Source organism: Excalfactoria chinensis, chromosome 10 (genome assembly GCF_039878825.1).
Source record: "Excalfactoria chinensis isolate bCotChi1 chromosome 10, bCotChi1.hap2, whole genome shotgun sequence".
NCBI lineage: Eukaryota > Metazoa > Chordata > Aves > Galliformes > Phasianidae > Excalfactoria > Excalfactoria chinensis.
The window spans coordinates 17,299,277-17,321,019 of record NC_092834.1 but is presented as its reverse complement, the minus strand read 5'-3'; the positions used below and the strand labels follow the sequence as shown (position 1 = coordinate 17,321,019).

General features: G+C 46.5%; 1 long non-coding RNA gene across 1 annotated transcript in view; it reads left to right on the top strand.

Annotated features, from left to right (window-relative positions):
- The window catches only part of LOC140256968 (uncharacterized), a 34,767-nt gene extending 16,414 nt beyond the window's left edge, over positions 1–18,353 (top strand). Inside the window, exons 2-3 of the long non-coding RNA XR_011904889.1 lie at positions 12,921–13,035; positions 13,142–18,353. This is a non-coding gene — a long non-coding RNA (uncharacterized lncRNA). The remainder of the gene's footprint in view (positions 1–12,920; positions 13,036–13,141) is intronic.
- The last annotated feature ends 3,390 nt before the right edge of the window (positions 18,354–21,743 follow it).

The following is a 21,743-nucleotide window of genomic DNA, read 5'->3' as shown; positions in this document are numbered from 1 at the left end:
TTCTTTCAGCTGTGCTTTTTGGTGACTGCAGAGGTGTGACTGGGGGGGGAGGAAGGAAATTCTGCTGAAATTCTTACTGTGTTTGGCTGCTCCTTGCCCTGGGTGGGATGCACTTGTTATGGGTAAAACTCATCTCATTGGGCTCATATTGAGGCAGTGATGGTTCTTTGTCATGAATGCCATAATCAGCCATTCTGGTCAATTTTCTGGTGTGAGCCGTTGCCTTTTGCTATCATGGTGAGTGAGTTAAGCTGGCTAGATATTTTCTTGCAGAGTAAAGATATTAGTTTGCTCTCTTTTTCCCACCTCTCTCATTACTCACTTGCAGGAATCGCATTAAATGGAAATGGAGAATAAACAAAAGCTCAGAGCTGATTAATGTCACCCCTGTGCCCATCCTGGGTGGCTACGTGCAGATTTTCTCGGTCAGGCTCAGAGCAGCGGTGCGTGGGACAGCACCATGCATAGCAAGAGAAAAGCTGCTGATGGGAAATGTACCTCACCTTTATTACTCTACCTCCCCAGCTCCCCAAAAAGCAGATTTGCAAGAACATTGGGCTGCAGCTCTGTTGGACCTCTGCCATGTTCAGAGCACGAAGGATGTTTTCTCCATCCAGGTGTTTCACACTCCTTGCTCTGCCATCCTCCAGTGCTGTTCCCAGACCAAACATCTTACCTACAGCCTTGAAGATGTTTCTGAGAAAGACACACCTTGGGCAAATCTCTGCTATTGGAGATGGGAGCAGCCCAGGAGGTTTGAGGAGCCCCACATCTGGACCCACTTTCCTGCCCAATTTTTGCTGTCAGCAGCACGGCATAACATCTGGAGAGCTGCTCGTTGCAAACATGTGGCCAGAGCAAAGGTGGGCAGGTGGAGGCTGTTCACTCTGCTTTTGCTAATTACGTTCATTTCTCTTAATTAGTGCTGCTCACTAACGAGCTGCTATCCCTTCAGCAGAGCCCAAGGAAGAGCTGATAAACAGGCAAGGAGGGCCATTAGCTGTATTACGTGCCCCATGGAGCAGTTTAATGTCATCCCTTTGGAAAGGAGAGGAAAATATTGATACTGAGAACTTCAGCCCTGGTACCCCTTTCTATTTTCAAGCACAGTAATAGCCTCTATCCTATCCCATCCACCCAAAGATGCCATCATATGCTTATTGATGTATCAGATAGCACGTATCCGATTTTGCATGGAGATGGAGAAAACCTCAAGGCTTTTCTGAGCACCAGCAAGATAATGGCCAACCAGAGAGCATTGCTTGCTGTACACCGTACCCATCTGGGGCATTCTTTGAGGGCTGCCCAACCGTGGGATGGCATTGGCTGGGGTCACCAAGCCTTTGGACACCAGGACAGCTGCTTTAGGGCCGGGATGCCTTCCCTTGGCACATCATAGGGCTCTGAGGCTTCCTACCAAGCATCTTCCATCTCTGGGATGAGCTGAGCCCAATGGCTCCATGGCTCCTCACCCCCATCTGCACCACCAGCTGAGCTTATTTCCACAATTACATGTTATTAGTCCTTGAGCAAAAGGAGAAGGGAGGCAGTGAGGAGGGATTTTTATTGGGAAGTCATTTCTTCCTTAATTGAATTTCTCCCGTTAACAGTGACGAGGAGAAAAGGAACAAAAAGCTGAACGGGAGGTAAAGGCTTTTAATTCGCTTCTGCTCGAGAGGAGCTAATATTAATAAACTTCTGGATGAAGGGATTTGCAAGGGTTTGTTTGAAGGATTAACTCCAAAATGGTGATGAGGTTTCCCAGAGTGAACTTGCTGATAAACAGGCAAAACAAGGGGTGCAGATGTTGTTCCTGCCCAGGAGAAATGGTGAGCCCTGGCCAACAGGACACCTTCATCCCAAACTCTGTAAGCAACCACTTTGACTTTAAAATTACATCTATATCTTAATTTAAATACAGACTGATGTGGAGGATGCATTTTGTTGGAATAAAACCTTCTTGTTGGGATAAAGCTTTGTTCCTCATTAAGGTGCAATCTTTCTAAAGCACAGCGCTGGGCAGAGATATGATGTGACATCTATTTCCCCAAGGAAGAACCAACACCAAAGCATCTCTGTCTGTGTCTGCACACCAAACCCAGCTCCCTGTATAATCTTTGCTGTTTCCTGACCCCTCAACCCTAAAATGCTTGGGAAAATGCCTTTTAATTGCTAAACACTTGCTTCTCTGCTAATTAACAGCCTCACAGGCATTTAGCAAATGATGCTTTTTGTTCATAATTACCAGTGAAAGGTGGATCCCGGCTCTTGGAAGCAAACTCTTTTTCACCGAAGAGGAAAACCTGTTTTCTTCTTTTTTAGCAGTGAGGGGCTGAGAGTTTTAGGGAGCCCATGCATCAGGTGAGGGCACTGAGACACAAAGCCACATACTCAGAAATATTCAGCGTTCCCCATTGAAACCTTGGTGGCAGAGCCAGAGAGTTATTTCCCTATTTACTGGTGCCCATTGGTTCACAGCATCCAACCGAAGGAGATGGGAGAGGCTGCTCCTCACCGGTGCTCTCCTGACTGATCTTCAAAAGCACTTTGAAGCTGGGAAAATTGGTGGGGTTTTTTATGTTATTTTATGCTTTTTCTTTCTTTACTTTTTTTCCCCCTTTGGAAATTCAACTTTCTGACGTTGGGTTTTAATGAGGAAGGAGCTCTGTGGCTTGCATCAAACAGGACTGGCCAGCAGGACTGGAGCAACAGCTGTGCAAATGAGCGGGGAGGTTGAAAAGCATAAGAAGAAAGGGAAGAAATTCCCTCAGATGAGGATGGGGATGCCTCGGGGAAACTCCTCGAGGAACCTTTCCCTCCCTGCATGAGAAACCCCATTGGGAGATCTCCTGCTGGGGGAGAAGACTCTTGGCCAATAAGACACTTGGCCAAAGACACCCAGCGTGGGTTGTGAAAAAATCATATAGTATTTCAAGTGTTTTGAGCAGCAGCTCTGCAGGTGTTTTGCCGTAGAGAAGGACAGCTGGACAGCTCCCTCATGTAGCTTACGCCTCGGTTGCTCCTGTCTTTTCATTTTACCTTTCTCTTGCCTTTTGCTGGGAGCTCAGAGTGCCACTGGCTCATTTATTATTTTTTCCCATGGAAACACCCAGACAAATATAGCCAAGACTGAGTTTAAATTACAGGCAGGAAAAAAAAAAAAACAAAAACCAAAAACAGGAGGCTGCTCCTATTTAATAATAGCCACCGTACGGATATTACTCTCAGGGCTTTGTCATGCAACAGCTTGTTTTATTAAATTCTTCACGCCCTGTGCTGGCTTGTTGCGACGGAGTGGTGCTGGCATGACAGTCGTCTTGGAGACGAGCATCCTCTTGGGGTCCATGCTTGTAGGGTCAAGTACTGCTCCAGGGATGCTTTTTTGGCAGCCAGCATCTCACCACCATGCCTGGTCCATCATGGGTAAGTCCAACCTGCTTTTGGCTGTGGGTTAGCATGGGATTGTTTGAGTTAGAAGGGACATTTAAAGGCCAGCAGTGCAACCCCCTGCAATGCACAGGGACACCCACATCAGAGACCCCCAGCCTGACCTTGGTGTCTGTGGGGATGGGGTACCACCACCTCTCTGGGCAACCTGTGCCAGTGTACATTGCCCTTAGTGTAAAAAAAAATCTTATATCCCATCTATATCTCCCCTCTTGTAGTTTGAATCCATTTCCCCTTGTCCTATCACAACAGACCCTGCTGAAGAGTCTGTCCCCTTTTTTCCTACAGCCCCCCTTTACATTATATGTGGGTGTGAGCCCTCCTTGCATCCCAGTGCATCCAGAAGTAAGAAAAATGATGTTTTTGAGCCCAAACCAAATTGTAAACATCAGGACTATGCTCAGAAGCACAGGGAGAGCAGAGATTTGGCTAACTGGGATGGAGAGGAAGGATAAAACCTCATGCTGTTGGGAAGGCTGGAAGGAAAAGCAAAGGGCTACAACCAAGCTGATGCAATCCAAGGGATGGGATCTCCATAGAGGGACTTATGGAATAAGAAGTGAGTGGCCTAAGCCAAAAAGCACTACAGAGAGGCTGTTAAGGGAGAAGGGCTTAGGCTGCTCATGTTCCAGAGAACTGTGGGTGCCCCATCCCTGGAAGCATTCAAAGCCATGGATGGGCAGACTGATCTGGTGGATGGCAACCATCCTGTGGCAGGAGGATTGGAACTAGATGAACTTTAATGTTCCCTCTGGCCTAAGCCCTTCACTCATTTTGCAGCTGCTAGGAGCTGATGCTGAATAGAATCACTGCCGCGTCTTCATCTCAGTGTTTTCTGGGTGAGAACAGCTTTTCCTTTGAGAAACTTCAAGGTGTTTTGGAAACAGCAAAGTAACAGCAGCTCTGTCATCCTGCTCAGAGCCACGTCCTTCATCTCAAAGATGGGGAGGAAAATCTAGCTGTGTGCATGCAGGGGTGCTGGGGTTGGATATCTGGATGCAGAACGCTGGAGCCCCATCAGTATCTCAAATAGGAAGCATTGAGAAAAAACGTTTAATTTCCCATCTCATCATCAGATTTGACTGCTATGTATTTCTCCCCAGTGCTTCCCCCCCCCCATGTTGCTGCCAACCACCAGCTGGGCTGGGAGCTGCTCCTGCCCCACAGCTCTGCTGCAAAGCAGGACCCTCCCCATGGAGGGGAAATCCCAAAACACGTCAAAGCTCTCACTTGCAAGGGAGGCGAAAAAGACTTGCAACAAACAAACAGAGCTCAGGTGATTTATTCCATGGATTTCATGCTGCACAAAGCACCTGGAAAATAGCTGTGTGGGCTTTCCATATGGGTTGCTATTATTTTCCAGGGTACAGAAAACAGATTGTTGGAAGAACTCCCTGTTCTGCGGCTTGTGCTATTTTTTTTTTCCCTTTTCTTCCTTTTTTTTAAGCCGAGAAGCAGTCAGTGCTGTTTCCTCTCTGCTGAGCACTGTTTAGAGGTTGCTCCTGGTGCAACTTGGAGAGGGGGAAAGCTCAGAGCCTTTAAGTCAAGGCTGCAATCTGCGTATTCCTCTTGACATTAAGACTCACCTACAGCATAGGAACTGAAAAATAATAATAGTAATAATAATAATAATAATAATAACAACAACGTAGAATTTTTCCTCCTTGGGGAAAGGGCTGTGGTTTGCTGCAAACCAAAGCGTTGCTCTCTGGGATTCTCAGAGGTGTTTCAGAGAAGCCTATGGGCACTTGGCTGATTTGTGATGCTATCCTTTGGGTTTTCACCCACTGCCTTTGGTTCAGCCCAACCTCTGGGCTTGGTTTTGTTATCCATGCTGTGTTTTCATGACTGCCTGTCCTACAGCATCCATGTGAGTAATCATAAAATAATATAACAATTGGGTTGGAAGGGACCATAAGGCCCATCCAGCTCCAATCCCTGCCTTGGGCTGGGTGCCTCCCACCAGATCAAAGCTGCCCAGGGCCCCACCCTTGACACTGGGATGGGGCACTGACAACCTCCCTGTTATTTATTTGTACAACAGAACGAAGATGCTGATACTGACAATGCTCATGTGCTAAGTTTCCATCCCTGTCCTCAGTGAAATGAGTGGTGAGATGAAGGTCAGGAACCTGGGGCCTCTCCAGTCTCCTCCAAGGCTCTGATGCTACTGTGTGCAAGGATTTCTGTCTCTGGAGGGGATTTACAGCCCCTTGAGTGACATTTTGGGGCTTTTCCCAGTAAATCAGAAGATGGGCAAAATAGGGCAAGAGCATGGATATGAGAACAAGGAGGTGGGCAGCAGAATAAAACTCCAGCCTCATTCAAGTTCACTTCAATTTAGCTCTCCCTAAACTTCCCCCATAATTAATTTTCCCTACAATCTGTCTGGATTGGTTGCATCCAGAGGGGATGAAGAGGAGAGCACTGCATCCTTGGACTCAAAATGATGCTCCAAGCACATGGATCTGGTTTGTTGGAGCTAAGATGCTTCTGGTTAGCACTAAGCCTAACCCTAAGCCTAACCCTAATCCTAAACCCCAGCCACTCTACACACGATAGGGAGCTGACCTGTGCATCGTACAGCATCCCATGCCAAAACCCTACAGAAGAACACGCCAAGGGTGACTTTTGGAGAGGTGGGGTGGGGGGGTTGGCAGCCGCACTCCCCAGTCCTCAGATGGCACATTGAAATTCAAGTCGCGCCTCTCCAGCTCCGGATCTCTTTGTTGCTTCTTCAAATGACTAATTGTCACTTTTTTTTTTTTTTTTTTATTATTTAATAAGACATCATCATGGGGAGGTGCGGGAGTGATAATAATGAGGGGAAAGGAGGGGATAAAAGAAGAAAAGGAAGAAAAAAGGGGGGGGGAAATGAGGGAAAAATAGAGAAAAAGGAGGAGGGGGGGGGGAGAAAAAAGCAATGGAGGGGGCAGGGAAAGCAGCAGGGATAGTAAATCTCATCCTCCTTTCTGCACACCAGCTGCTGTGCTGCTCCACCACAGCGACCAAGACACTTCATCATCCTCAGAGGTTTGCTGGGAGCGGTGCAGCACTTGGGTAAACAGGGCGATTCCTGCTATGTTAGCTTCTTTTTTTTGCTTCCTTTTTTCACCCCCTAAAAAATGGGCTCATAAGAGCTGGAGGTGGACCTTTCCCAGCTGTTCAGTGCGTGTTAATGCACATCAGGGCGGTGTCCCTATTTGTTCCTGACGGGGTTGGTCCAGATCTCTGCCCATCGTGGGGTTACGCTTCAGTTTGGGATGCTGCTGCTTGCAAACAAAACCCTTCTGTCTTACGTTGTTTCTTGCCCATTCCCAAAATGGGTCAAATGGGATGGGAATTGGTTTGATGAATGTGGTTTGATGCAGCTGAAAGATCTGATGCAGCCCAGGGAGTGGTGAGCCCCAGCCTGAGCCCTTGGCTCTACCCTTGCCATCACAAGACTGGGAGAAGATATGGCCAGAAGGGAATTCAGGAGAATAAATGTGGTTCCCTCCTTAAACTAGGGGAGGGAGCAACAGTGCTGTTGGATAAACCCAGCCCCATGCAGCCAGGGTTTGCATCCTGCAAACCTGGGGTCGACTGCATCCCCAGCACAGGAAGACCTCCCTTGGCTTTATTTGTCTCAGTGCATCCCTCACTGCTAACTGCTGCCAGCTTGGTGCCAGCTGGCCCGTTGACGATGCCAATAAAAGTCAAATGGAGAGATAAAATTGCACCTGTCATAATTGGGCTTGATTTAGAAGGGGTTGGAGTGAGCTGGAAGGTTCAGGGATGTGCCAGATTCCTTCAATACATCGTACCAAAGTGCTGTGGGCTGTTATCCTGAACCTGGAGGCTGTGATGCTGATGCAAGCCCCAAAACTGTGTCTCTAAGGAGGCACGGAAATGGTGACAGCCAGTTTAGTATCCAGGTCTTGATTCTCTGTGCTTAAACCCAGTACAGTGAGTATTAATGGAAGGATGGGTAGCTGGGGTGTGAGTCCTGCTAGAAGAATACACAACAGTATGGGGATCCAAAATCTCAAGGTTTGCCCTCAAATTGAAGTTTATTTCCCACATTAGATTGAACCCCAAGGCAGCATTTCATTCTCTCTACCTGCTCTTATCTCCCTTGATGCCAAACCGCAGTGCTAGGAGCTGCCCAGTAATCCTACCAACCCCAAAAATGGGTCTTTAAGGAGAATTCCCAGAATGGGTAAGGGCTGTTGGGGCTGTTGGCCCCTGGGATGCCTGGGGAGACTTGCCAAGCTGCCAAACTATTTGGACATCCATATGCTGGTGTTTAAACAGATTTCTACATCAGGATTCTGACTTTATCCTCCTGTTGGATATTTCTGCACCATGTCCTTGCTTTCTGTCCTTGCATCGTGACGCGTACCGGTGCGGCTTCCTGCCCCATCAGAGATGGCTATCGGCACAATGATTTAATGCCAAGCAATGCAAGCAGGCAGTGTAATGTCAGTGCTATCTCTGCTTTCACCCCTCCAGCACTTTCATATCCTGTCGTGGTAATGCAAAGGATTAAAGCAAAGATGGGAGTGCTGATGGAAGGGAGTGGTGTTGATCTCATCTCGTGTGCTGGTCCCACTCTCTGCACCCATTACAATGAAAGATCTTGTTCTGCAAACACCGAGGCTGAAATAAAGGTATATTTTTATTTTTTACAGCCTTTTCCCATGTACCACATGGTTTTGGACCAGACGACCTCCAGAGGTCGCTTCCAACCTTGGATTCTGTTGGAGAAATCCTTTTGCCTATAGTAAAATAGGAGGCAGGATCAGCCCCTAAAAGCATTCACTGCCACGTTTTCTGACTTAGGAAACTTCCAGGAACTAAAGGAAAATGAAAAACTGGAATGATCTATAGGTAAGCAACAATACCTTTAGGAACGAAGGATGGAAGTGCTTTAGATGGCAGTCTGATGAGGGGTCTTGCAAAACAGCATCACCTGCAGTTTTCCTGACAGAATCCCATCACCACATCATGTCTGCATGGGTAGCATCCCCGCGGGCTGTCCCATTGCCAGAACTTGACCTTGCCCAAACGATGCTTAATTAATCCCTAACGAGCGTCTGAAGCATCTGTAGGATGTTGCTGGCATGGGCAGCTCTTAATTTACTGCCGGGATGGTTCCAGCACCGCTTCATTCAGCAACGGGGTGAATCCAACAAATAATTGTCCAAAGATTAGCGCTGCGTAATGGGGCAACAACAGCAGACGCCGCGCATCATTAGGGCTTACCAGGGAGTCAGCAGAGCTAAAGCAAACAAATGCCAAGCAAAATCCACAGCAGATGGAGCTTTTAGTTGGGCATGGATTGACTTGAGGGCAGCGTGTCAACAACACTGGAGCACGGCACCCTTCTGGTGATGGAAAACACATAAAAGAGCCTGGGAAGCACCAGTGAAGGAGGTTTCTGAGTTGTACCCTACATAAATATCGTTTATGGTGCAGCAGAGCATAAATACACAGCGTGAGCCCTATGCTGGGTGTATCAGCAGCTGGAGCTGCACTCCTGTGCTCTGCAGAAACATATATAGGACGTCGCCAACTTTCGGCAATTTATTCCACCTATGCCTTTTTTATTTGTCACTATGGTAACTACAAAGTAAAGATCAAAGCAGCATGCCAACAGCAGGAAAAGGTATTATTTTTCCCCTCTTTTGCAAAAATAACTTAAGCGTGTTTTTATTTCTTTCCCATTCAGAGGAATTACTTGTTTGTAGCTTGATGGAGAGGGAGAAGTCCTTCTCTCTGTTTGAGAAACTGCACTGGGAGCTCAAATGAGACGAATTTCCTTCAATTTAGAGACAATATAAAGTGATGGGTGGGTGACTGGCAAGGTGCTACAGCAGGTCCTGGGGTTGAAGGAGTGGAGATGCAACCATGTGGCATGGGGAGAAACAACTCAGGAGGAATTATGTGGTTGGTTTTCCAGGAAAACCATTTGGAAATGGTTTCTCCATTAGACTTAGATGAGATGATTTAATTAAAGGAAAAACATGAATTTTTGGAGACCCTTGCACGCATCATGGTTGCAGCTCTGGGGTTGTGGACCAGAGCTGCTAATCACCATCCTTGGGCAAATCCTGAGGATGGCAGGATGGCATTTCCTGCTGGCCCCTTGAAGCAGCTTGGTCCCCATAACACAGACCTGATATGAGGAAGCCCATTTCCTTCCCTAAAATCCAGCTCCCTCCTCCTCCAGTAGACCCTTGTCTGAGCTATCCGGAATCCTCCTGGTGGCCCTCGGTATTTCCAGATCCACCCATTTTCTGTCCATCAGCAATGTTAAGAGTTTGAAAATTTTTGTTTTTTTAAAGAAAAAATACAAAAGTCTCGAAAATCAGGGGAAACTGCTTGTGTGTTTTGGGACTGAGGTTTCTGATCCCATCTGGCTCATGTTAAGCTCCCTAATTAAAGGGAGCATTCCCACGCCTATGCCTGATGGTCTGAGCTGTTGACCAGCACTGGATGGACACAGTGGATTGCTGAAGACCAAAGTGTATGCCAAAGATTTGCATATATGCAAATTCTTCCCATTATGTGATTCACAATAAAGGTCAAGCATTGCTTTGTGTGAAACAAGGGAGCTGTAATAAGGAGAAACCCAAAAACCAGCAGGCAGATGAAGCACTGGGAAGAGAAGGACGGTGCACCAAAAAGGAGATTCAGATCTAAAAAGGGAACCCCCCAAAATGCTGATAATGCTCCTCGCTGTGCTGTGGGGGTGGATTTGAGTTTCCCATCCACATGCAAACATGAACAGGTTTGGGTTCCCCATCAATGCTTGATGGGAACGGGCTTGGGGTCCCCGCAACCATGGCTCCAGATTGAATGCTTTAATGTGGAGAAAAGAGCCAGAAACTTCCCACATCTTGAGCTCTGCTTCATTTCTGCTTGTTTCTCCCTGTTTAACACAGAAATGGGGCACAAGACCTGGACATGCAAGGAAGGACCCTGCTCATGCAGCTGTACCTACAGGCTCTTCACCAGAGGTGTTCAGGATCCAGAAGTCGCCCTTCTCTGATTACACGCTTAATTATTTTAATGATTAATAATTGCACTCTTCCCTGATAGTTGCAGAAATAGAAAGGCAGGTGCAAGAAGGATGAGATGCTCACTGGTGTGCCACTGCAAGGGGCTCTGTCCGGCCATCACCACTCTCCTGCAGCTGAATTTCTTGTTAGTACTTCTGTATCTTGGTAATGATATGAACATGTGTGAAGGGCAGGTAGGATGCACAAAATTCAGTGGAGATAAAAAAGCAATGAAAAATGTTTATATATATACATATACAGGCGTATTTAGAAGCACAGAATTTGATGCTTCGTGTGTTTGCAATACAAGCAGTCATCGCTTCCTCTACGGGCTATAAAGCATCTTTTAAGTATACAGGAATCAAATGCAGTGTGTTTGTTGTTTCTGCAGATGAGACAAGACAAACCACCATGCAATCAATTAGGATGCGCACCCTTAGAAAAAAAGGGACTGTTCTTTGGCTGTCTGGAACAAACTATCCGGGATTTTGAGGACAATCAGCTGCCACTGGGTTTAAAAAGGGAATTTAATCCATTAAGGAGTGGGGTTTTGTGATGGAGCAGCTCCTTGAGGGGACATTCTCTCAGGGTAGATTAGCTGGCCCCTCAGCACACACCCCATCCCAAAGCAGGTGCTGAGTTTCTCAGGCTGTTCCCAGCAATATGGGGATGTGCAAAGCTGGACAAAGGTTGTGTCCTGCCACATTCTGGATGGAATGAAAACACTGAATCATAGAATCGTTAAGGTGGGAAAGGCCACTAAGATCATCCAGTCCAACCATCAACCTATACCTGTGACCACTCTAGATCATGTCCCTCAGTGCCACATCTACCCCATTTCTTGAACACCTCCAGGGACAGTGACCCTACCACCTCCATGGGCAACCTATTCCAATGCATTACCATTATTTAAAAGAGGAAATTTTTCCTAATATCCAGCCTGCACCTCCCCTGAGACAACTTAAAGTCATTACTTCTCGTCCTACTGATCGCCTCTTGTCCTGTCATCCTACTGTAACCCCCTTCTTTCTCTGAAGCTGTTTTGGAAGCAGGATGCACAGACTCAAGGGCTGGCAATGCTCTGTGCAAGGAAATAGGTTGGGTCCACTGACTACACTGACCACAGCTGCTCTGTGCAGGGTAAGGAGGGACTATGAACATCCTCCCATAGGGAGAGCACATGAGATCCCCAGTCCTTGCTCATTACCCACCCATGTTTTAGTGTTTTCTATATCTATCCATCTGTTTAAGGAAGAGTGGGTTTTCTCCTTTTTGTACTTTTATGGCTCCACAATTCTTTCTGTGTTGCTTTTTCTTCCTTTCCTACAGTCTATTTATCTAATCCATTTATCTATCTGTCTTCTGTTTATCTACCCGCAATATCTTTCAATATATATCTCTGTCTGTTCTTTTCTGCATTATCTCTCTTGCCCTTACATATCACCATCAATCTAACCATAAAATCTCCCCCTTTCTCTCCACTGTCTTTGAATAAAATTTGGTTTTGAATTATTGCTCTACATGTTGCATGACATAACTTTTTCTAACCTTGACCACCGCTCCCCTTGTACATAATATTTCCAGAAGGCATGCAGTTATCAGGGATATCTTCAGTTATGGAATGCTTTTAAAAATCTTTGTCATAGGGATACAACATGGAGCTGGGGCACATCCCCATGGCAGGTTGTGATGGAGGGACAAAGGTGACAAGGAGGTCTATGAGATGTAAATAGGGTCCTCAAGGTCTTGGAGTGCCCTTGATTAATTTTGTTCTTGGCATATCTGCTGAGGCTTCATCCCTGCTGCCCTGCTGATGCTTAATATTCTGAGCCCCACGTGCATTCTTTGGGATGATCCTCAGTGTCTTTTCCAGGTGATGATCTCCATGGGTTTTGCTTTGCTCCTTCTGTAGGAATGGATTGGCCTCAGCAAGAGGAATGTGCCTGAAAGCCATAAGTATGACCAAAAGCTACCAATAACTTTGATTTAATGACCCAATGTGGAGATATTGCATTGAATTAACAACAAGTAGCCATCAAGAAGAGAAGACACACCTTTCTCCCTACAGGTTTGGTCACACAGTGCCTCCTTAGTGTGCCCCCAGTAATGCAGCAGTCATATGGTAACTTGCTGGCACTGACTGCAAGTTTTCAAGCCTTTAGGGAGGCAGAAAAACAAAAAGGATTGTGTTGTCCCTTTGCTTAATTGGTGTGAGACGAGTGCAAATTAATCTTAAAGTGGCCTTGATGTTCCCATAATTTTGATGTGTTGGGATAGCAAAGGAGCTTGACTTTAAAGTTGAGAGGGGCAGGCTGTTTGAATTGAAAATTTACCCTCTTTGTCATGTTTTTGCTGTATTGTGTTGTTACTTTTTTGTTTTGTTTTGGGTTGTTTTTTTTGTTTTTTTTTTTTCCCTGAAATCTCCAGTTCCTGGCTAATGCTTTTGACTGAGAAGCTCGATTTTCCCTACAGGAGCCATATCTTCATCACGGCCATTTCTTCTATCACAGAGCTCCCATGGGACATCTCTCAGGAAAACAAGGTAAACTCACTGAAATTATTTCCCAAATGCAAGCTATTAGCATGAATTTCTCATCAAAAAACAATAATGGAGGATTTATCTTCTTTTTTGTTTTGATGGAAGACAGGATGGATCAGAGAACTGGCAACACACATCCACCAGATAATTAGATTGAAAGCAAACCACCCCTCTGAAGACAATGAGATGATAAAAGAGATCAAGGTCCCTGGGAAAACTTAATCCTTCCCTGTTTTCCATTACTTCTCACGTTGTTTCACTCCGCTGTTAAGAAATGTGATGTGCTGATGAGTAGGAGAGAAAGCTTCTGGACTTGGGAGAAAAAAAAAGAAGTTGGGTTGTGTGAGGACAGTCTGTTAAAGATTCAGCAGTTGTACAAACCCCACAGGTAGAGTCCCCTGGGATTCCTGGTAGAACAAGGCTGATTAAAGACTGGCACTGGAGGTGTCCTGCAGCCACCCTCAAAAACAGAAGATAGGAACGGTCCTTACGGAGCTGCCTCTCAGCCCAAACCCCGTGCTGATATGTGTCTCATTGACCACCAGGAGACCTGGAGATCTCTCTCCAAAACCCTGGGAAATAACAATTAAAGTAAGATTTTTTTCCCCCATATGTTGTCATAGAATCATTAGGGTTGGTAGAGACCTCCAAGATCATCCAGTCCAACCCTCCGCCTACCACCAACGCTGCCCACTAAACCACATCTCTCAGTACCACACTGACACCTTTCTTCAGCAACTCCAGAGATCTCAAGCCCAGACATCTCTTAAGAACTCTGAACCTATGGCTGCCACCTCCACATTCATAGGAGGAAAGGACCAGGCGTTTACAGGCCAGCACAAATCCACCCAGCTCAGTGAAACCGCAGCGATTTACTGCAGCTGACAGGAGCGTGTATTGATGTTGTCACCATCACCCGGGGTCATTCGCACCACAGCGTGGCTTTCTCTCTCTCTTTCATGTTGAGATTTGCTCTTAGGCTTTTTCCTTGCAGGGAGTTTGATGGATGAAAAACCTAGTGCGTGAGTTTGATGCAAGGGGAGGTGTTTGGAGACTGCTTTCGTCTCTGGCTGTATCAATTATTAATATGTTGATCCAGAGCAATATTATAATCAGGGTAAATACTATTTTTTTTTTTTCCCCTGGTTTTCTATTTGCTAAACAGCAAAAGAAAAATAACCGTTGCTGTCATTGCTCAATGAGCTTCCCAGAGTCCCAGCCAACCACTTCCACCCATTTCCAGTACAGAACTGGGGAAGGGGAAAACCAAGATCACACTCAGAAACTCAAATCTGGGGAACAGAGGATTCAGGGCCGATAAATTTGAAATGTTTTAACATTTGGAAAGGTCTGATCCTTACCTGAGTTATTGCACGTTAATATTTTCCATAATGATGGACTAAAAAGTCCATTCCCCTCCCCTCAGTTTGTTTTCAGCTTTTCCAGACAGGGTATTCCTGCAAGGCTAAAGCTTTGACTTTTTAAAGCTTCTCTTTTATTGGGAAGGTCACATCTCCCAATCTCACAATGGCCAAGGTGTCCCATGAGCCCATCTGCGTTTTGTGGGCAGATAAATGGCCCACATGCATGAGGACAGAAGCGTGGACAGGAATCTCACTACAAGCAACAGTTTCTCAGATTCATCCCATTCACAGTTTTCATTTCTTGTCCATTTTTCAGTCTTAGTTTCTCTAACACCACTATATGGACTTAGAAATCACATCCCATCTCAGCGTGTCCATTAGAGTTGAGGAAGTCTTGGGAGGAGAGGCTGAAGCATCACTGGCAGAGAGTTTTCAGCAGCTAAATGTCCAACCTTTTTATCCTCAGAGCCAGTAAAGGGCAGTTTTCCAGAGGCATTTGGCACTCGACTTACTCAGTGCTGACCTAAAACATTTTGGCCTCGATGCTGAAACAGTTTCTGAGGTCGATTCATCAGCGGGTTCCAGTTTATTCTCAAGAACGCCACTGCTGACATGATCCACCTGAGACCAATTATACCCACGGCCTTTGAACTTCTTTAATATGCAGGCTGGACTTTCTTCCTCCTCCTCTTCTGCAAAGTTGACTCTGTCTTCTGTGCTGCTCCTTGAAGTTCCATGGTCCGAATTAAAATATCATCTGCTGTAACTTCAGCACCTCCTAATCCCTCAAATATCTGCTAAATTACTCTTTGAAATACCTTGGGAGCAGAACTAATTCCAGATAGCATTAGCTTAAATTTGCAATGTCCAACTGGTGTATTAAAAATCACCAGCTTTGAGCCCCATTCGTCTAATTTTACTGGCTTTAATAGATATCCTGCCTTCCTGCTGAGAGTATTTCTGCTTCTGAGAACATTGCTAACTCTTCATTAAGGGTTTCCAGCAGATAATGTCTCCGTTTGAAAGGTTCTATTTAAACCATATAGATCAACCTGCATCTGTGATTTATCTGGCTTTTTGATTCATACCCTAGTTAATCCACTAGGTTTAGCCTAGTCTGCTGGTTGATGGAGTCCAGAGGGATGACACACAAAAGCGGTTTGGTGTTGATGCAGGAGGTAACCCCAAGTCTAGCTGAGGAACTGAGCTTATTTCATCCCTACAGTTTTGTCTCCTTCCTTCTCTGCCAGAAGAAGCAGGAGGAGCAGCTTTGTCAGATTGGGGACCAACAGTTTTTCACCGTTTTCCAACTAATTTTGCAGTGACGAGGACTGCAAACATACAGGTGAAGTCTTAGAATCATAAAATAGTATCATGGAATCGTTAAGGTTGGAAAGGAGCACTAGGATCATCTAGCCCAACTATTGACCCAACCCTACCATGCCCGTCAGCATGTCCCTCAGTGCCACATCCCCACAGCTCTTGAACAGCCCCAGGGATGGTGACTCCACCACCTCCCCGGGCAGCCTGTGCCAGTGCCACTCTTTTGGAGAATAAATTTTTCCTAATATCCAGCCTAACATCCTGATGTCTTGTAATGGATGAGCCCCAGGGCATAAGTGCAGTCTGTGGAGCAATCGTTTATCTCCAGCCCAAAATTCCCCCAAAGGGACACCTTTCTTCAAGACTTCCTTCAGGGTTTGAGACACCCAAGTCTGCCAAGTCAGATCCAAGGTGGATCTGAACTGGGTCTCCTCTGATGATGTGGGATTGAGAACTTTCATTCCATCTCCAGCCATTGCTGGGCACATCTCAGGGTGCAGATGGACCTGCTCAGTACTGGGGCTTGCCTAGATCTTGGAGAATGGGAATTGGTCTCCTTGAGCCAAAACGTGAACATTGAAGCTAGAGCACACTGCGAGAAATTAGGATTCACTGCTTATATGGTACCCAACAGGGATTCACTCAAGCTTGTACCCAGCACACAGGAGCCAAAATGAGAGAACAGAAGGGAAAAAAATAATAATTTTTAAAAAGGAGCAAAAACTGAAGAAAAATGAAAGGAAAGCCCTTGAGGGTTGCTGTCCTGGTGTGAGTGAAAGAGGAGCTGAGCTGTCATGCAAGGGGCAGGGGATACAGACAGAGCTGGGGCGTGACACTGTGCAATGCTGTCACTGCTTCTGGCATCCTGGGCTGGTGCAGGTGGGGATGCTGGGCAGTGCTGGGTTGGAGGCCAGATGGCATCTGATGGCCACCGTGCCACTGCAACCCACCAGATGATGACGCTTGGTGTTTACAGGCTGCTAGAGCTGTACCGGGCACTCTGACTTTAATCCCATTCCTCCATCATCTCATCCTCACCCTGCCCACGGACACCATGTCCAGGGCAGCTTCATTATTTGCCTTTGTGCTCAGCCAGAGCTCTCTGCTTCCCCTGTGGCAGGATATTAACTGGCTTTAATTTCAAGGAACAAATCCCCTCTGTCCTCTGGGTTCCACTCTCGTACTCGGGCCAGCTCATTTCCAGGCTGGCTTCCAGAGGGAAGGGTTGGAGGCCACACGGCAGCTGCTCAGATGATGGGGCTGGAGCTGCCAGCAATTTTCTGCTGTGACCAAAATGATCTTTAATAAATGCATGGGGGGATTTCTCAGGTTTTTTATTTCCTCCCTTTTCCCTTGGACTTTGGGCAAACTGCAGCAATGATGGAGCAGTGGGAACTGAGGGATGGGAATCAAGGATGGTTGGAGGTGAGCTGTCCGCGGGAAGGATGGATGAGGTTGGGTGGCTCTGGGGACAGGGAGCTCTTGCAGATGCTTTTCCTGCATCCTCTTGCAGACTTAATTCAAGACACACAGGAGACCATAGAATCATGGAATCGTTATGGTTGGAAAAGACCTCTAAGATCATCTAGTCCAACCATTCACCTGCCACCAATATAACCCAGTGACCACGTCCCTCAGAGCCACATCTCCATGCTTCTTGAGCACATCCAGGAATGGCAACTTTACCATCTCCTGTGCAGACTGTGCCAATGCACCACCACTTATTCAGAGTTTTCCCTACCATCCAGTCCTCCCAGAGGAGAGCAGTGGCAGTAGAGCCCTTTGCCATGTTGCTGCTGCAGGAGTTTTCTTGCAGACCATGCAGTTTCACTCAACTGGAAACATTCCTAGAAGCATATTAACACCAAAAAAATAGAAAAGAAAATCCCCATTGCCGTTATAACAAAAGTGTCATAATGGCTCTTTTCAATGTCACTTCATTCCAATAGTCAAAATGTTTCAGTTAGATGTTATCATTTTAATTTCATCCTGACTTTTTTACTGTCTCACTTATGTATAGGCTTCGTATGATATCTCACATTACACTGTTCAAACATTACCCAAGTGGAACACAGCCGCTTCTTGAAATGAAACAACCTAGCAGGGCGGGATTGAAGTATCTTGGTTTCACACTGAATCTTCCCTTCATTTCTGTGGAGAGACTGCACACTTTTGCCTTCGTGGTCCAGGCTGCAATAAAACCCAAAGCTGTCATTTTGGTATTCCCTATGGCAACGCTGTCCACAATGGGGGGCTGGAACTGCACGACCTTTGAGGTCCCTCCCAACCCAAGCCACTATACAGTTCTATGATTCCATGATTCAGTGGGGAAGATGCTGTGAGTTAGCTGTGGGGATGGGGCTGCTCTGGTTCCCGCATCACCCCCTGTGCCCACTGTCCTGGGAGGTTAATCCTGTGAATACCGATGCTATTTGTCTCACCCTGACCTCTTCCTATCATCCAACATGCATTTTCATACCAGTACTGATTGAGCTTGGAAAGCTGCGTCCATATAAATGGGTGGAGGAGAGGTAAAAACAGCAAGATTGGCCTCAAGGGATGCAACAGTGCGAATCTGTTTCCCAAAGTTTGTGTTCACTTGCCTTGCCTAAGGCAGAAGAAAAAAGAGGGAGAACGAGACAGGAGAAGAAGATGGAGCGTGCAGTGAGCAGAGCAGATTTTCTTGCCTCTAGGTTTGTTTTCCCTTGCCAGGGGTACAAAACAACCAGAAGGTTGGAAAGTGTCCTGGAGAAGGTCTCCACAGAAGCAAGCCAAATGCATTTAGAGTGGATAAACAGCAAGTGAGGAGCTACATGAAAATTGGAGACACTTGTCCTGTTTGTGGCCAGGATGTGCTTCCTAAGGCAGTGCCTGGCTTGCTTTTCTCCATCAGGAGCTTCTGTTTTGGAGTCATTTTCCTAAGAAACAAAGCATAAGTCCCCTTAAATTCCTCAACTAAACCATCCTACTGCATCATCGGCCCTGGCTGGAGGTGCAAGGCTGGGGCAGCCCATGTCCTGGGAATGCAGAGGCAGTGGGCAGCACTCCCTCCATTCCCAGCAAGGACTGATGCAGAGTAGGTCTGGGCATGGAATCCTGATTACTCATTCGCTTTGATGGTCCTGAGAGCTTCAGTTTTCACCCAGGCTTGACGTTTTTATGGCAGAGTGAGTTATTAATCGTTATTTTGAGCAGTGTTTGCAGTAATGCTATTTCTGCTAAAGCAGCGCAGGTGGGACACGTGCAAGCAGATGGGAGCTGCCAGGGAGCTCAGCTGGCAGCATTTTGGGGTGAAAACTGTTATTTTGCTCTTCTCTCCAGCGCTTTCCACAGTGCCAAATGGTTAAGGGTTATGGGAGGGAAACCTGGGCAGGATGGGAAATGTGGAGAGAAGGCAAAGAAGGAGGGGAAGAAGAGCACTGACCTTCATTGGAGCCATCCTGGAAGCTTTTGCTGGAGTCTTTTATATTTCTGAAGAGGCTATTTTACCAATATATTTATTTTTACTCATTTGCACTAGAAAACTCTATGTGCCTGCCCTGCCTTCCCCAACCTGTTATCATGCATCTGATAAATGGAGCTGGGCAGCCAGCAGCAAGGGGAGGACATGAAATTTTAATAGTGCTGCATCTCTAAAAGCCTGATTTGAGCTTCTCTCCTCTTCTTGAACTTCTGCATGTAGAGTGCTGCTGATGGAGCACATTACCTGTTTAAAGAGCTGCTCCCCATGCCAAGGAGCTGCAGCAGGCGTGGTGGGATGGAGATGTGATAGCTTTATTCCTCATGGCGTTTGGTTATAAGGCACAAGTCCATCCCTGTTCAGCTTGGCACTAAGCCTTCCTTTCTTCTTCAGAACGAGAGAATAGCATCAGTCCAACAGTAAATAAAAGTTACGATGCCCAATATAAACATTCATTGGCATCCTACACCCACATGTCTGGATGTTGCCTGGTTACAAGCATAAAGGCTAGTGGCTTATTTATCCAGGAAATCTGTCCTGAGTATAACCTCATGTCTGCATTTCAGCCGGCGCAATTTGCTTGGGGCAAGCACTATAGGTGATCTCAGTGTGAACTGCCTCCTTGGCCCCTGCAATTTTCCACCTCACCCCAAATAAATCTCATTTTAAAAGACTGGAGACTCCAAAGGGGGATTTGGGGCCAGTCTGACAGTGTCGGTGGATAATCTGCCAATGATTTAATTGCAGCAGTGCCTGGTTTTGTGCTCATAAACCAAGCTAGGGGCAGTTGTTTGTGACTGTTCCCAGCCTCTGAGTGCTTTTCTGGTGAAGAGCATCTTCCCCAGCCCATGGTGCCAGCTGGGCTGCCCGCCAGCAGTGTTGCAAGGTGAGGCAATGGGTTTGGAAAGCCACTTGTATCTCTGACTCCTCTTTTCCCCTCTATCCTGCTGGGTTTTGATATGTGCCTGCCATGTCTGACCACATTTTGTCTTTTCTATGTGAAACACTGTTCTCCTCAGTCGTGCTTTGCAGGCTGGGCACAACCCAGCATTGGTCCCATTTCCCTGTGGACATCTCCAGGTTGGGATGCCCCAGCCTTGTCCACAGAGCCAAAGCAAACCTTTCTCAATGGTCAGAGAATCCTCTTTTCAGGATAGATGTTAAGAAAACTTCTTTTCCTTGTGTTTGCACATTGGCACAGACTGACAAGGGAGGTGGAGGAATCACCGTCCCTGGAGATGTCCATTAACTGTAGAGATGTGGCTCTGATGGATGTGATTAGTGAGCAATATTGGTGGCAGGTGGATGGTTGGACTAGGTGATCTTAGAGGCCTTCTCCAACCTTTATGATTCTATGATTCTTCACAATAAACGCTAAGCTGATCTTAAGCACAGAAACATTTCCCACTGGAACCCAAGCCTGGGCTCTGTAGGAGATGCCGGCGTGCGGCTGTAAGTAATTTATGGCACCACATATATCCTGGGATCTGAAGGGTGTTGAAAGAATTGATCCAAGGCATTTCTAGGCAGGTGAGGATCTGTGAACTTAGAGGAGTTAACAACATTAATCTCCTTTTTACCGCATAGGCATAAGCTGTCAATATTACCTTGACATCGTTCAAAGAGCCAATTGGCACGGTTGTTCATCAGGAAATGGCCCTATAAAAGTGCTCTTTGAAAAATTGATGGAGCCCATAAAAGGAAGCCATATCATGAACAAATGGAGAGGCACCAGAAATGACGTCCTTCGCGTCCTCACAGAAGCTCGTGTGTCACAAAGCGGTGTCTGCAAATCTTGGGGGGAATTTGTGGCAGCTGTTCCATTTGGACACACCGGGGCCTTGTGTGCAATCAATACATGAGGCTGTTACTTTAGATAGACCTGTGGGAGCACCTTTTTCTACTGCTGATAGCTTTCCTCACTTGACTGCAGAGGTTTGGCAGCAATATCCATTTATACGTTGCTCTATAGCATTAGAAATGGGTTTTAACACCATCTCTAGAGAGATGTAGCTCACACATAAGGGCAGCAGAGTGACTGGGAGTGGTGTATGGCTTCATCCCCTACACAGGAATGGAGATGCCCTGTTCTGGTGCAAGGCTGTGTTGGGATCAGAGCCCAGATCCTGCTGGCTCCCCACAGCACACATCTGCCAGCCGCTCCGAGGTGTGAAAGGGGGCACTTGGACCATCTCCTGGATGGTGATGGATGACAGAGAGATTAGCATTCATTGCTTTGGATGTCTCCATCAGCTCCTCTCAGCCACTCAGGTCTTGCAATCCCAGACTTTTCTAACTCTCATCCCAAGGTTTTCTCATGCTTAATACCCATATTTAGCCTCTTGTTTCATGGCCGTCACTGGTTTGTCCTGCTGTCAAGTTAAACACAAGCTCCACAACCACAAGTATTTATCAGAAAAAAAAGGCTTTCTTTTTCTGCTCGGAAAACCCCAAAGTTGGAAATCTTTAGCCAGAAAAAGCACTGGATCAGTCATATCTGATGTGTCATCGCCTGACTGGAGATGCTGCATTTATTTATACACGCGTTAGGGAGAGGAAACAGC